The sequence below is a fragment of the Canis lupus genome, chromosome 28 (assembly GCF_003254725.2).
Source record: "Canis lupus dingo isolate Sandy chromosome 28, ASM325472v2, whole genome shotgun sequence".
In the NCBI taxonomy this organism is placed as follows: Eukaryota; Metazoa; Chordata; class Mammalia; order Carnivora; family Canidae; genus Canis; species Canis lupus.
In genome coordinates this window covers 23,433,099-23,449,229 of record NC_064270.1, presented here as the reverse complement: position 1 = coordinate 23,449,229, position 16,131 = coordinate 23,433,099, and the positions used below count along the sequence as shown (strand labels likewise).

The 16,131-nt window shown below is 50.6% G+C and overlaps 1 long non-coding RNA gene across 1 annotated transcript; it reads left to right on the top strand.

The window, feature by feature from the left end:
• Positions 1-8,341: 8,341 nt before the first annotated feature.
• On the top strand, positions 8,342-15,910 carry LOC118352682 (uncharacterized). Its single transcript, XR_004810212.2, has 2 exons — positions 8,342-8,468; positions 14,218-15,910. It is a non-coding gene; the product is annotated as an uncharacterized LOC118352682 (long non-coding RNA).
• Positions 15,911-16,131: the final 221 nt, after the last annotated feature.

The following is a 16,131-nucleotide window of genomic DNA, read 5'->3' as shown; positions in this document are numbered from 1 at the left end:
TTCTCTCTCCTTCAGAACGCCACCCTCTCCAACTCTTCCTTGCCTCCCACCCTTTATCAGATGGTCCAGGCATTGTTGCTGGAGCCTCTGAGTATTAAGCCAATTTTGTCTGAAATTTGTATTTTTTCAATATGAAAGTACCCAATTTTTATATGTTGGTACAACAAAGTATGTGGATTATGTGTACTGCCTTGCTGGGCCATTTCTGTCTTGTCAGCTGCCAGTTCATGCCTTCTGATTTGGGAGAAAGCAGCTATGAATACACCAGTTCTAGATGCCCCTTCCAGGAGCCAGAAAAGGTTCTGTTGTTGGGGAAAGGTTGATCTTGCTCATCTGAGTTAGGCAGGGATGAAGTGTCAAAGCAAGGCTTTGATGAGGACCACTGGGTAATGTTTAACCAGGCAGGCAATGGGCAATTGAGTCAGCCTTTGATGTTGGGCTCACTGCTGTGCCCACGTCAAGGAAAGTGTACATCAAAACAAGCCAGTGTTGCCACTGCCAGTGGCTCTGGTGTTCCTGCCAAAGCTACTTCTGACAGGAAATGGTTAGAATAGGTGCACAAGCTCAATTTCCAAACTTCTGGGAAAACATCTTGCCACCTTCACATTGCAGGTCAGTTGAAAATTAGAAGGAAAAGAACCCATACAGACTCCCGCAGACACCTGTTGAAAGTCCTTAATTTACATAGCCAAGATACAGAACATAGTAGAAGTGAGGGGTCTACATAAGACAATAGCAGATATAGATAACCTTTCCTCGGGACGCCCAGGTGGCTCAGCGGTTTAGGGCCTGCCTTCGACCTGGGGTGTGATCCTGGAGCCCCGGGGTCGAGTCTCGCGTCGGGCTCCCTGCATGGAGCCTGCTTCTCTCTCTGTCTGTGTCTCTCATGAATAAATAAATTTTTAAAAATCTTAAAAATAACCTTTCCACTTGCTTCCTTTTGGGTTCTTTATTGGTGGGCCCATCTGATACCTAGATTCCCATTTGCCTGCCATAGTCCCTTTGTGATTATTAATAATGCCCTTTTTGGCTCTCAGAGGAGTCTAGGTGAAAGTAATAGATTATATGGTCACTATCCATGGGACATCCATCTGCCCGTCAGTGACAGGATCCCACTAGAGTTGAGAAAGGAGCTTCTTTTTTGGGGTACCATTAGTTTATTATAAAAGAGACACAAATTATTTACATGATAAAAGATTTCACAACTTCCCTGGAATGGGCAGCTTCACTGGATGCCATTTCAATAACGATTTACTTTAGTCTACATGCTCTCCGAGAATGTCACCATCTCTATTCAGTGTCACGTAGAACTACTTTGGTGTCTCCATATTCTGGGCAAAGAACTATACCTACAACTTTCACACTCACTGGTTGAATCTCTCCCACTTTTTCCTTTAGAACCTGATCCAACTGCTACTACTGTTGCTTGCAGTATTTTTCCTTGAGATTTTTCTGGAAACGTAGTGCCTCCTTTGGTTACAGTTTTGGCTACACTCTTTCAACTAAAACTTGGTCAAAGAGGGGAAGAAACTTTCTAAACACTGTCCCACCAAGACTTTGGCCACTGTTGTTAGTACTCCACTACTTTCTTTCTCTCTCTCTCTTTTTTTTTTTTTTTTTTCTCAAATACACTCGGGGGTTTACCACCTGAGAACTTTCAGCATCTTCAAATTTACTTGTAAGGAAATGTTTATAATTGAACTGATCTGAGCACTTATGGAGAGACTGTGGAGAAACAGCCCGGGAGTTCTCCAAAGAATCTCTCAATTTTTCAGAGTTCCATTAAGTCCATCTCTTCTAGTACATTTGGAGGGTTTGAGGCCAAATGAATATGCTTCATTATTTCTCTATGGTTCAAAGGGTGAGCAAAATATCCCTGCTTCTATTTGTATGATTCTAGGCATGCATGGTGGGTGGAGAAGAGAGCTACCAGTCTCCTTTTATCTAATAAGGAAAAACCAGAACAACATGGGGCCTGTGAAGAGGATTTCAAGGAGGGACTGAATATGGCTGTTCTCTGTTGATCAGTGGTTTTCAAGAAGATCACCAGACAAGTAGCATCAGCACCACTTGGGGCCTTGTTGGAAAAACAAATACTTTTGGCTCCACCCCAGTGCCCAGCAATCTGTTTTGACAAACTCTCATTGATTCATAGGGTTTGAGAACCCCTGCTTTAGATACACAGCCTTGGCAAAAATTGGGAGTTTCACTTTGTACTCAGGAAATGGAAACAAGGGACAGAGATGGGTAATAAATACCCTTTCCAAAATGGGTTCTTCTCAGGAAAGCATGAAAGCCATCAAGTCAGCTTGTCCAAGCTGGGCTATGGGATAATGGGCCTTGGCCCATCTATGCATGTTGGGGTGTATCTACCTTGGGCAATGGTGATACTGAGCCTTGTCATTGCTCAGCCATCTCTGCGGGTGAGGGCAGGCATACCTTCTGCCTTGTGTGACTTGTCATCTGGGGGATTCTCAGCACTCAATTTATCCAAAGAAGGCTTGTCCAAGTTTTGTTCTGTGAGCAAATTTTATATAGCCCTTCAAATCAGTATTTATTGTTTTTCATAATAAGTGTTCTCCATTGTTTTGCTGGAGCCAATAAACTTTCTTCTTGTTTCACTTTGTCATGTCGTTTTCCAAGTTTCACACTAAGTGCAGGAATCACCTTGACATTACTGTAGGGCCTTTGGGTCATTTCACTTACTGGTTTGCATTCCATGTGGCTGGTGGTCAGATGATGTCATTTCTGTTCCAGATTCTTTCATCACCTTCCTGTGTGAGCATGGGCAACTTCCTCCTCTGGAAAATGGGGCTGAATGTTGGGTGACTCCTCATTTCCCTTTCAGAGCTAAACTTTTCTGTCCTCAATCGGAAGCAGAGAAGAGCAAATCCCACCCAAGAGCAACGTTTCCAATTCACAAAACACTTCCACATTCATTCCACCTAAGGTCTTCTTCGAGAATGCATTGTGAGGGTGTCCCTGTGCACTGAGGTGATGTGACTCGCTCAGAGGATTTTGCACAAGCCCTCTCCCACCATGCTGCTTGCACACAGTGAGGCAGGAGGAGAGCCTCTGAGATTGAAGATGGCTAGAGTTGGCTACACGTATTGTGTATTTGTTATGGTGCAGAGCCAAAACTCAGCAGTGATTGCCATACATGTCAGAGGTTATTGAGAGAACATGATCTCCAGTTGACCTGCAGGCTGAACCAGGGCAATGGGAGGCTCCTTCCCCTCTTGCTGTCCCCTCCTTTGTCTCTGGAAAGTACATTTCCCCTACTATTCCCACCCGAGCAGCCATCTCAAGGATGTAGCATTGAGAGGAAAAGGTGTTGTTCAGATTGTCTGGAGGGCTTCTGTGAACCCAGTGAAGGTCTCTACGTGAGCTTTTAAGATTCCCACAGGTGAGTGTAGAGATCTCCCATTCTTGCCATTGCCCAGGAAAAGCCTCCTAAGTTCCCTTGCTTGTTGAAGGCGGCCACCTACCAATCTGGAGTGCTCTGCCTCTTTCTTCGGTGTCTCTTGGCCTGCAGTGTACAAGGGCCAGTGTGCAAACGGATCCTATGAAAGTACTTTTAGGATCCTGTATGTCAAGAGCCATGCCGATCACTTGGTGGTGGTTCTCAGGACCCTCAGAGGTAAGCAATGTGAGCGCTTAGTCCAGGTCGTGTTGCCAGCAGGCTGTGGGACTGGTTTTCAAATGCAGCAATTGCACTGTTGGGGATTTACCCCAAAGATACAAATGCAATGAAACGCCGGGACACCTGCACCCCGATGTTTATAGCAGCAATGGCCACGATAGCCAAACTGTGGAAGGAGCCTCGGTGTCCATCGAAAGATGAATGGATAAAGAAGATGTGGTTTATGTATACAATGGAATATTACTCAGCCATTAGAAATGACAAATACCCACCATTTGCTTCAACGTGGATGGAACTGGAGGGTATTATGCTGAGTGAAGTAAGTCAATCAGAGAAGGACAAACATTATATGTTCTCATTCATTTGGGGAATATAAATAATAGTGAAAGGGAATATAAGGGAAGGGGGAAGAAATGTGAGGGAAATATCAGAAAGGGAGACAGAACGTAAAGACTGCTAACTCTGGGAAACGAACTAGGGGTGGTGGAAGGGGAGGAGGGTGGGGGGTGGGAGTGAATGGGTGACGGCACTGGGGGTTATTCTGTATGTTAGTAAATTGAACACCAATAAAAAATAAATTAAAAAAAATGCTATCCTCAGCACTTTGTTTTACAAATGCTCCTGAGGGCACTCCGCCTCCCTGGCCAGTCCATGTCTGGAAGAGAGAACTAATAACACTGAAAGCGAATCTGCAGATGGCATTTATTTGGGAGGCGTTTTGAGCACCGGGCAGGCTTTGGTTGGGCTCACTGTGAAGTCTTCTGCTGTGTTCACCAGGTTGGAAAAGTCACTGTCTCTGGTGCGGAGAGGAGGTGGCGTTTCCACCCTGCCCTCCCCCAGCACAGCCTGCAGCCCTGGCCCCTCCGTCTGGGGTCAGGAGACATCCCCTCCCCTATGGAATCAATCACTTCTAAATCTGACTCCTGGGCCAGTAATGATATCAACAGGGTCAGAGCTACGTAATGCTATAAGGCTCAAAACCACAAGTCATTTTTCATGGAGAGTTTGTTTCTATCCGAATTGGGCAGTTGTATGGAATCTGCTCGGTGGGAGCCTTCCGGCCTCATTAACTTTTCCCCACTGACGTTCCCGCTCACGGTAGGCACAAAGCAGGCAAATTAATTTGGAACGACTATCTCAGATGGGGAGTGGAACACAGCCATTGTTTTTGATCAAGGAGGAAACTTAATTTTTATTGGCAGCAGCCTTCCATTGAGGTCATTCTCACTGAAAATTCATTGCGTTCTCTAATCTGTTGTCCTGGGAGGGTCAGCATCAATGCTGTGTCCGTGGCTGCTGTTTTAATTCAGTTTTATTAACAACTAAATCTTGCCACTGCCCAAGGAATAGTTTTACATAAATTAAGGTGAAGTGTAAAGGTGGAAAGAGTACTTGTCAGAAAGGGCATTCGGATTTCAAGACCCTGGAAGGGGCCAGAATGGGCCAGACACCCAATATAGGGTTTCTGTAACAAAGAGGACCCGCCAGCATACCGAGACGGATGACACCAAGAACTAGACACATTCCCGAAAAGATGTGAGGAAATCAACTTAAAAATTACAAAACAATTTGCAAGGATGAAATGCTTTGCTATGTGAAGTAACTCCCTGGCAAGGCCTTTAGTGATATAAAGTTCAGCAAATCTGCAAATTAGAGTCAGTGACCATTTATATCACTCTGGGCAAACGGTTTCTCCCATTTGCCAACTCCAGCAAAGGGTCACAGCCCCAAGCCTATCATGGGGAAGCAAGATGGGCCAGAGGACGATGCTTTGCAAGTATAATTCATTCTCTCAGTGTCATGGAATGGGGTCTTCTGGAGGCAGAGTTCTTGTAGAGATTCTGTAGGACTCTGCCTATACCCTCCTGGCCACCCGGGGGTCACCCCCGAATGTTCCGGCACTCCTTGTCTGCCTGTATCTTCCTGCTGAGGGCAATCTCTGACTGGGAAGTGTGAGGGCCCACAGAGCAAGCCAGAAGTGCTGGGGTGTTAACATCCCAAGAGTGACCCTCAACCAAGAAGGGGTGGGAACCAGAAGATAAGAGGTTGGCTTTTTTGCCCCTCATGGGAAGACTTCAGAGGATCTCCAATGGGCTTAACCTCCACTGACCATGGCAGTGACCACTCATTATACTTTTCTCTTGGCTTTCTCTCTTCCCTGTCTCTTTGCCCATCCCTTGCTGGTGCTTCCTGGTGTCAGCTCACACGTGAATGACTTGTAGACCAGTTCTTGTCTCAGGAGCCGCTCTTAGGGGAGCCCAGACTAAGACAGCCATCATGGCTACATGTCGTTGGCTAGATGCTGAGCTACAAAGCAATGTGAAGAGTGTTTCCAAAGACTGGTAAATTCGACTAACCAATGTGTTGGCATACCAGCGAGTGGAGCAATTAGAGAACCTGACGTTGCTAGTTCCCAGTTTGAGATCCGTGTTCAGAGATGGTGATGAGGAATGATCTATAAACATTGCCCTGCCTCTTTCGCTGCTTGCCAGTGAGAAAGATCAACAAGGTGCTTGGAGAGATCAGAACTCAGGGTGTATTTTTAACTGTTTGAGGAACCTCCACACAGTTTTCCAGAGTGGCTGCACCAGTTCACATTCCCACCAACAGTGTAAGAGGGTTCCCTTTTCTCCGCATCCTCTCCAACATTTGTGGTTTCCTGCCTTGTTAATTTGCCCCATTCTCACTGGTGTGAGGTGGTATCTCATTGTGGTTTTGATTTGTATTTCCCTGATGGCAAGTGATGCAGAGCATTTTCTCATATGCATGTTGGCCTACGACCCAGCAATTGCACTGTTGGGGATTTACCCCAAAGATACAAATGCAATGAAAACGCCGGGACACCTGCACCCCGATGTTTATAGCAGCAATGGCCACGATAGCCAAACTGTGGAAGGAGCCTCGGTGTCCAACGAAAGATGAGTGGATAAAGAAGATGTGGTTTATGTATACAATGGAATATTACTCAGCCATTAGAAATGACAAATACCCACCATTTGCTTCAACGTGGATGGAACTGGAGGGTATTATGCTGAGTGAAGTAAGTCAGTCGGAGAAGGACAAACATTATATGTTCTCATTCATTTGGGGAATATAAATAATAGTGAAAGGGAATATAAGGGAAGGGGGAAGAAATGTGTGGGAAATATCAGAAAGGGAGACAACGTAAAGACTGCTAACTCTGGGAAACGAACTAGGGGTGGTAGAAGGGGAGGAGGGTGGGGGGTGGGAGTGAATGGGTGACGGGCACTGGGGGTTATTCTGTATGTTAGTAAATCGAACACCAATAAAAAATAAATTAAAAAAAAAAAAGAACTCAGGGTGGCAAATGTTCGGGGAGTGTTATTGTCATCCGCAGCCAACACTGACAGAGTTTAATAGGCAGGGGACAGGATACAAAGTGCAAAGTGTGGCACTCACCCCGGAGCAGCTCCCTGTCTCCTAGAAGACACAGGACTTTTCCCAAGAGAAGTTACTTGGAGGCAAACGCAGGAGCTGCTGTGGGAGGTTGAGTGGTAGTGCCCGAGGGGGTCGCTGGCAGAGTCAGTCTTCAACTGGGTCTGGAAGGAAAGGTGAGAATCAGGCCGTGGGAACAGGAATCCTTGTAAAATCTCACTTGATAATTAAATTTCACGAAACTATTAAGTTGCTCACGTGCAAGGCCCATGCCCATGGGTCACCTGTGGGCTTAATTCGTCCCGCAGACCCGCCTAGCTTGGTAACTGTGAAGTGCCAAACAAATGGAGTCAATGTTCAAGGTATCAAAAGATTTCTAAATTCTGAAATTCTGGCTTTTGTTGAGATTACTAGAAGATCTCTCAGCACTGGGTCTGCATTCCAGTGGGTTGAACAATGGGTTGAAATGAATAGAGGCCATTTACTTATTTTTTAATTTTAATTTTATTTTAATTTATTTTTAATTGGAGTTCAATTTGCCAACATATAACATAACACCCAGTGCTCATCCCATCAAGTGGAATAGAGGCCATTTAGATGAGGCCTGTGGCTTTAAGTTTGCTATAGTTCCCCCCCGCCAACCTGATTGTCCCCTGACCAAGGGTCAGGAGTCACTGTGGCCAATGGTCAGGGGTCACTGAATCACAGCGCTTGCAGTTTTAAAATTTTTTCCCCTCAATACTGAGTAATGCCTCTAAATGCATGTCTTTACTTAAAATGACAAAAAGAAAGCCATCTGAATGTGCAGATGGGAAATTTATTTTTTTCAGGGGAGAATAAAATGGTACATATTGAGCATGAACTAATTGCCAGTCTCTGAGCTAACAGCTTTCCAGGCATAGCCAGCCCCTCCCCATTTTACAGATGAAGAAGTGGAGGCTTGAATGTCTCCAGAAACACCTCAAGCTTCTTAAGGGAAACATGGCCCTGCTCTGGTGCTCGAACCTCTGCTCTTTCCACCAAGCCCCAGGGCTTCCTTGACCTTGAGCGTCTTCCTGAGTGCCTGACTTTCACAGTCTGGGTGTGGTAAGTCCCCAGGGTCACTACATTCGGGGGTGGGTTAGGGGTGAGGGTGGTGGGAGGGAGAGCAGGATGATACACCCGGAATGGGGCCTTATGGTCACCCCTTAGGTTTGAAGCCTGCCTCCCAGGACCCACACGTCTGCCTCAGGACTTAATCCCGCCCACTCAGGGCCAGAGAGGTATTTCAAGAGGGGAAGCGAGGGCTGGTATTGAGTGTGACAGATGGGCCAATCCCAAATCTGGGGCCTCTGGATGAGGAAAAGAAGGCCATGACCAGGAAGTCATGGTTACTCCACATTCATGGCTTTCTTCACATTTCTTGAACTGCCAACAGAGTTTTGAACAGGTAGGGTCCCACCCAGGAGTCTGGGGGCTTCTTGGTTCATGGTCTTCCTGACATGCCTGAGGTGTCCACAGCTTTGATTCAGTCAGCACCTAGAATCTGCCCAGGCTCCCTGGGTTCAAGTCCCAGCTCCCTACTCAGCAGCCCAGAGACCTCCCACCTGTTCCTTGATTCCCCCTCTCCACCCATAGGGGATGCTGTGAAATAATGCAGCTTCAGGAAGCAGTTAGCACCAAGTCTGGCACCTAGAAAATGTTTTATGTTAGCTCTGGGGAGCCTGGGTGGCTCAGTCGGTTAGGCGTCTGCCTTCAGCTCAGGTCATGATCCCAGGGTCCTGGGATGGAGCACTGAGTTGGGCCCCATGCCTCTTCCTCTGCCGCTCCCCCTGCTTGTGCTCTCTCTCTCTCGGTCAAATAGATAAAATCTTAAAAAATAATGAATGCTAATTCTGTAAAGGATGTGTCCCTTTCCAGATGACTCGGAAACTTTCCCCGGGACCCTTGGCTTTATCTACTTGCATCTGCCCACTCTCTCCCTCAGCCGGAGACCTCGGGAGCACTCCACGCAGATGATCTATGCCAGCCCCAGTGACAGAGGCAGCGTGTTCAGGAAGAGTGGTCTGTGCTTCCCAAGCGCCCTCAGCCTTCCTGAGGTCCCGGGTCTGGGGGGCCCGGAATCCGGCCCCACCTGGACCAGGATGCAGCGCGTTCCAGCTCTGTCCACGAGGTGGTGCTAGAACCTCACGTAGGGCTCCGGCCCGGGATTAGCCGCCAGGGCCGCAGGTGGGACCTCAGGACGGATCCTCCAAGTGGAGGAAAGGGGAGAGAGACAGCCCCTGCCGGTGGGATAAGAGGGGCGGCCTCGCTCCCGGTCCCCCTTTGCCTCTCTCCTGTCTGCCGTCCCACCGGACAAGGATGAGGATGGTGAGGCCCGAGGGAGCCGGGTCACCGCCGCCTGGGCCTTATGTCTGTAGCTGAGTCTCTGCTCGTCCTCTGTGTTGGGTCAGGCTCTGGCCCCTCTGTCACTCTCTCTGGTCCCCCTGTGGGTTTTCCATGAGCCTTTCTGCTCCTCTGCTAACACCTCCCAGAGCCCTCCGAGACCACCTGCCCTGTCCTTGCCCTCACCCCCAGCATAGTCAAGCCCAACCACTCGAGCCACCCCTCCTCTGTGCCTTCGCTTCTGCAGCCTTGCCACCACCTCTGCACCATCAGATCTTTTGCCCTTGGGTCCCCTGGAAGTGAGCGTTCCTTCTTCCCAAACCTCGTTGCATCTCTCCTATGCACTGGACACTTTCAACCATTCCACTGAGCACCTTCTTTGTGCAGCGGGGTGCTGGGGATACAATGGTGAACAACCCTGGCATCCCGGACCTCACGGAGCTTATGTTCCAGGTGCTGAGTTAGGTCTAAAAGGAGTGAGTGGGAGTGTCAATAAAGCATAGATGAGGATGTGTGCAGTGAACCAAGCTAATGGGGTGCTGTGAGAGAGCGTCACTGTGGGGTGTAGACTAGGGGAGTCTTCTCTGAGCAAGTGGACAGCTAAGCTGAGAGCCTTATGGCTGACAAGAGCCAGCTTTGCAAGGGGGCTCAGGAGTGGGGTGCTCCTGCCCAGGGGACACCACGAGGAGGGCTCGAGGACGGGAAGGTACTGGGCTATAGAGAGGAGGGATGAAGGCTGGAGCCCAGCACCCGAGCACAAGGCAGGAAGTCACCAAAGGGAAATCAATAGAGTTTAGACCTTTTTGAGGGTACTGTTGCTGCTTGGTGTGCAGTGGCCTGGGGGAAGGAAGGAAACCACACCGCACCGAGGATGATGGTATCTGGGACATGGTGGGGAGGAGCTGGGGAAGCAGGCCCATTGGGGTATGCTCTAGAGATTGACAGGCAGCTCTTCCCTATCACAAAGGGATGGGGTCTCCTGTCAAGTCGAATACCAACTCTGTTGGCTTGGAGGGGACATAGCCTCCTGGAATACTGAGAGGGAGGTGTTCTGGGAAGCGAAGGGTGACATGATGGAGCCGCCAGCTCTGGGGTGGGTGCAAAAGGGGCAGTGTGGCCTGGACCATCGACTTGACATTTGATTCGTAGACTCGAAACTTCCAGAGGCACTTCCAGAAGTGCTTGATGAATTGTGTCCCAGAAAGCATTTTGGGGGGGCCTCCCTTGGGCAAAGCAAGCAGCAAGGGTTGATACCGTTGGGGTCATGGGTGCCAATGGGGCTGGAGCAGGGTCCCCTTCGCTGCCTGCCACCAGGTGAGGAATGCTTGCGGTGGCTGCAGAGAGTGAGGGGCCAGGCTCGGCATCTCTTTCGGCCTTTGCTCTGTGCTCCCCAGGGCTCAGCCCAGTTGGCCCTCAACGCTATTGCATAAGCAGTGGGCTCCAGGCCCCTGGTGTTCTCTCTTTGTGGCGCCACCTGCATGCTTCTTCCCCTGGAGAGAGTGAGTGCTCTAGGAATAGTAGGGTAGTCCAGACTGCCCTGCAGAAGGGGACAGTGGGTGTCTCCCACGCGGCCCAGGAACACTTCCTGGAAGCCTGCATCATACCCCAACTTCACTCCTCACCAAGCTTTTGCCTTCCTGTTGAGAAGGCCTGTTGGGCGTTGTTTACGGTAATTTTGCACCTTCCTAAAACTGGGATCCACCGAGCAAGCTGGGGATGGTGGGAGCGAGGACGTGGAACTTTGCATCTGCGGGAGGTGGCAATCGCTGCGGAGGGGACGGGGGAGGGACTGGAAGCCCCAAGGACAGTGTCCCAGCTGCACAGTGTGCTGTGGCCCTGCCTCTGGGAGGGTGACTGTCCTCCCCGCTGCAGGGAAGGGGCCCGCGGCACTTGTGCCGCTAGAGGGCGCCAGCACCCTGCAGCGGGGGCTTGCAAGGCCCGCTGGTAGTGGGTGAGATTTGGGGTGTCTCAGGGACCTCAGGATGGAAATACTGTAGTGCCTGGACCTGCTGCCTGGCATGCCCTGCACCCCCTCCTCCGCTCTGGTGCTCAAACGTGGCTGCTGCTTCCTTGGGCCTCCCGCAGCCCAGCGCTGGCCCCACTATTGGCTGGGGAGCCCTAGAGTGGGGACCCCTGGCCAGGGCCCCCTCTCAGGGGCTTTGGCTGCTGTGGTGGACACTAGCAGGGCTCCGCAAGTTAGCCCCTGTGTGTGTAGTCGGATCTGCCTGTCCAGGATCCTGTGGTGCCTCCGGCCTCCTCCCTGCAGGGTGACATTCCCCGGGGAGCCCCTGCCCCAGGCCTGTCTGTCCCTCTGTCCTATGGCCGAGCTGGGTGCTGCACTCAGTTGGAGCTCATCTGATGCACTAGACCCGTGCATCTCCTGGGGGCCGGCTCCCGGTGCGCCGCCTGGGGTGGTGGCAAGGCCCTGGCGGACGATGCGTGGGTGAGAAGGTGCTGTGGCCGGGCTAAGATGCAGCTGAAGGGCTGGGGAGGAGGGCCCGGCTGGGGTGGGGGACCTTGGGGGGCGGGTGGGACCACAGCACCTGCAGGAGGACGGAGAGCCGGAGGAGGTGGAGAGGGCAGTGAGCTGCCCTCGACAGCAAGGAGGAGGACTCAGACAGGCGGGGAGGACTATGGGATGAGAAGGTTTGGCCCGGTGGCCACCCTGGCTTGCCACTGTTGGAGAACCAACCCTTGGAGCCGGCTCTGCTCCGACTTCCAAAACTGTTTCCTCCAGGCTGCTCTGGGCCAGGAAAACACCAAGGAGGATGTTTAACCACAGGGCCGGGCTCCCTGGAGGGCGCGGGCAGAGCCACGGTCCTGGGCTGCTGGAGCCTGCGTGTCCCACGGGCCCACTGACGTCCCCACAGCTGCAGGCACAGGTGCTGCGTGTGCAGAGGTCTCTCTGGGTGGCTCTTGCCACCAGCGCCTCTGAACATTGCCAGCCCGGGTACGGGGCATGCAGAAAGTTCTTGGGCCCCCAGGCCTTAGCAGTGTGGGCTGTGGGCATGCCGGGCAGGCTGCGTGTTCTCCTCCCAGCTTCTACTCCGGCAGCTGGAGGATGCTCCTTCTGTGCTAATCCCCAGCAGCCATTTCTCAGGGCTTGAAACTAAACCCTCCCTGTGTATAGGGCTTGTCTGAAATGTTAATATATTTGATTTCAAATGTCACTGGGGGATGATTATCACCATTATCATGATGGACATTGTCCAGGGCTCGGGCACTTTGTGCAGAGTGTGTGGAACACGAGGGAGTCTAATGAAGGGAAGGCCTGTGGCTTGGAGGCAGCAGGCATGCTTCTGAAGGCCAGGATGGGTAGAGCGTTTGCATTATCTATGCAGGTTCACCACACACCAGGAGGTGGTGGGCCCTGGCCGGATTGCCGTTCATTCTGTAGTGCAGTGTGACAGTCAGTGGGACTTTCTTGGAGGAGAGGCTCAGAGAGGTTTAGATTCTTGCCCAGGGCCACACAGCAAAGCAGAGACAGACAAGGCTCAGGAAGCAGATTTCTGCCTCTAGATCTTCAGGGTTCTTTCTTCACAAAGGCTTGTTGGTTTCATTTGTTCACCTGGTCAAATAACCTTCACTGGGTGCTTACTGCATGCTAGGTGCTGAGGACAGCTTGGGGACAGGCCATTACCATGTAAGGTTGGTGGGTACACACTGTGGCAAGCCCAGGCTGGGTGTCAGGGTGGCTCAGAGGAGGGATTCACCTTGGCTGAGTTGGGTCAACAGCCAGGCTTCTTAGAGGACGTGAAAAATAGTTGAACTCTGATGGAGGGTAATCCAGGAGTGTGATACCCCATTGAGAATGTCCCGGGAGAAACAGAGACGAACCACCAACTAAAGGACAAATAAATAGCAGAAGTTAAGTGACATGTTGGAGCTCTCACTAGACTCTAGTCCCTGCGAGCAGGAATCAGTAGCCCTGAGACGAGTGGCTCTGGGGGAGCTGGAGTGGCCAGGGGCCCCCAGCTGGTCAGTGGCAGGGCAGAGGCCTTTTGTTTTCCTTTTTAAAAAAAAAAAATTCTGTTCATCACGGGAAATTTCAAACACACACAACAGTGGGGAGAAGCTCATAACAAAGCCCCACACTCACGTCAGCCGGCTTCAATAATTGCCAAGTTTGGGCCAATTCTGTTCTGTCTGTTTCCTCCCTGCTCCCTCCACCTCCAGATGATTTCAAAGCAAATCCCTGACATCAGATCATTTTATCCATAAATATTTCAGCAGGCAGCTCTGAAGGATAATGACTCTTTAAAAAACATAATCACAATAGCATTATCACACCTAAAAACAGCAGTCGTTCTCCGTCGATGTTCAACATTCAACTGCCTCAATTTTTTTTCTTTTTTTACCAGTTGGTTTGTTCAAGTCAGGATCCAAGCAAGAGCCACACTTTGCAAGCAGTTAGGCCTTTTAAGTTTCTCTCGAGCTGTACATTTTCTTTCCCCCACCACGTGCCTGCCTTGCAACGTATTTGTTAAGACATCTCGTGCATTGTTGTGTGGTTTCCCACACCTGGCTCTTGCCGTTGGCATCCTCAGGGGTCCGTATGCATGTTCCTCTGTCCCCTGTGTTTCCTGTAATCTGGAGGTCTGGTACTTGGAGCTGGAGGCTTGCTCCCATTCAGGTGCATTTTTTGCATCTCTGGCATTCTTTAAGCACAAAATCAAAAGGCGGCCTGCCAAGCAACCTGTGTGTGTGTGTGCACGTGTGTGCCGGTGTGTGTGCACACATGTATATCCACCTGTGCACTACTTTCTTTCCCCTTTGGCCACGACCCGGTAACCACTGCTTTCCACTGTTCACAGGCTCCTCTCAAAGTTGCAAAACTGCTTTAAGGCACCTGCCAAAGAGAAAGCCAGAAGCCACAGAAGTACCCCCTTCTCAAAGCCAGTCCCTGGGATGCTGCCTCAAAAATGCCTTCTTCAGTGGGAACAGAATTCTTTGTGGTGTCTGCACACTAGATTCCTCCTGCTGCCTCCTTCCCTTGCTCGTATTTTGACATCGGGTCCTGAGCATCCAGCCTTCTCTTCCCGCGCCCCCCCATCATTCAGTGCCAGCTCTTTGCCAGAGCTGATGAGTTAGATGTGAGCCTCTGGTTCTGGCCCGAAGGTCCTGGGGGCTGGTGTGCCACACTGGCATAATGCTGAAGTGACAGCAGTGACCCCAACGCCCAGACTGCCCTGGAAATAGGAGGGGGGCAGGGGAAAGGTCAGGAGTGTGGGTTTGCTCTCTGCCGTTCCTGCAGGATGGAAAGCCCTACACAAGCCAAAGACGGAGACTGGAGGGGACAGCTGCAAGTGGAGACAGTGGCCTCATGCTCACTTGGGATTCCTGTCCTGGCAGCAGAACTGTGTGCTCTGTGAGCCACCCACCAACACATGGCAATTAGGGAAGAAATATGTCATTTCATACCCTCACAGTGTGTCTGGTTCAGTGGCCAAACAACAGGGAGAAATTCTTAATCCCTCTCCTTTGTCCCTCACATCCCATCCATGGCCAATGGTGTCAACTCAACCTCCAAGACAGATTTAGAATTATCCTTTTATCTCCATCTCTCAGCCCAGCCCCAGCCCCAGCCCCATCCCCACCCCACCCACTGCTCCTCAGACTCTTACTTTCCCTCATTCTCACCCTAATCCATCCCTCACACAGCAGCCAGAGTCAGAGATATGACACATAAAGCCTATCATACCCACCCCCGGCCTAAAATCCTGTAGTGGATTGACCAGTTGCCCCAAAACTCACATCGACCTGGGATCTCACAATGTGACCTTACTTGGAAATAGATTCTTTGCATGGGTGATTAAGATGAGGTCCTGCTGGAGGAAGGTGGGCCTTAGACCCAATGACTGGTGTCCTCAGAAGAAGAGGAGAGGACACAGAGAGGAAGGCCACGTGAAGACAGGCAGATTGGAGTGATGCATACAAGCCGAGGAATGCCAAGGTTTCTTCCCTAGAGCCATCGAAGGGAGCATGGCCCTGCCAACACCCAGAGTTCAGATCGTACCCTCCAGAACTGTGAGAGAATAAATGTGAGTGGTTTTAAGCCGCTCAGTTGGTGGTACTTTGTTATTGCAGCCCCAGGGGACTGATACAAACCCTTAATAAATGGCATTCAAAATTGTAGCTAGAATAAGGTGGCCCATCATGTCCTGCTGCTCTGGGCACGCCACCTGTTCCACCTGTCCTCTTGATCATCCCACAGACTTCCCTTCAAATGCCTGTTCCCAGAGCGGCCTTCCCAGAACACCCTCCTCCTCCTGACCCAGTGCTCATCAACATTAGGCATCTGTCCGTCTCTCTCAGATTGTTCTCTTGTAACTTCCTTCATGGCACTTGTTCCAAGTGGTAATTTTAAATAGGCTGTGATGTCGTCCCCTTACCCGATCAATAGACATGCATGTCTTTTTGTCCTTTGTCCCTGGCTCTTCATCCTGGGTCTGGCACACTGTAGGTGCTTCGTAAATATTTGCCAAATAAATGAACCCAACATACACACGTGAAAATGTTTCATGGGATGAGGCTGAGAAGAGGGTCAGTCAGTGAAGCATGGAGAGGAGGGGAGGTCAGAAATGACCCAACCCATGGTCCCTGGGTAGGACATACTGAGGAAGGCGGGTCAGGGCCAGGCATCTGTGTTTCATTGTGAACTCGGTGGTGGCGGTGGTGTGGAGGGGTGCCACATGTTTGCCACTATGTGCCGGATTCCTCTGCCGAAA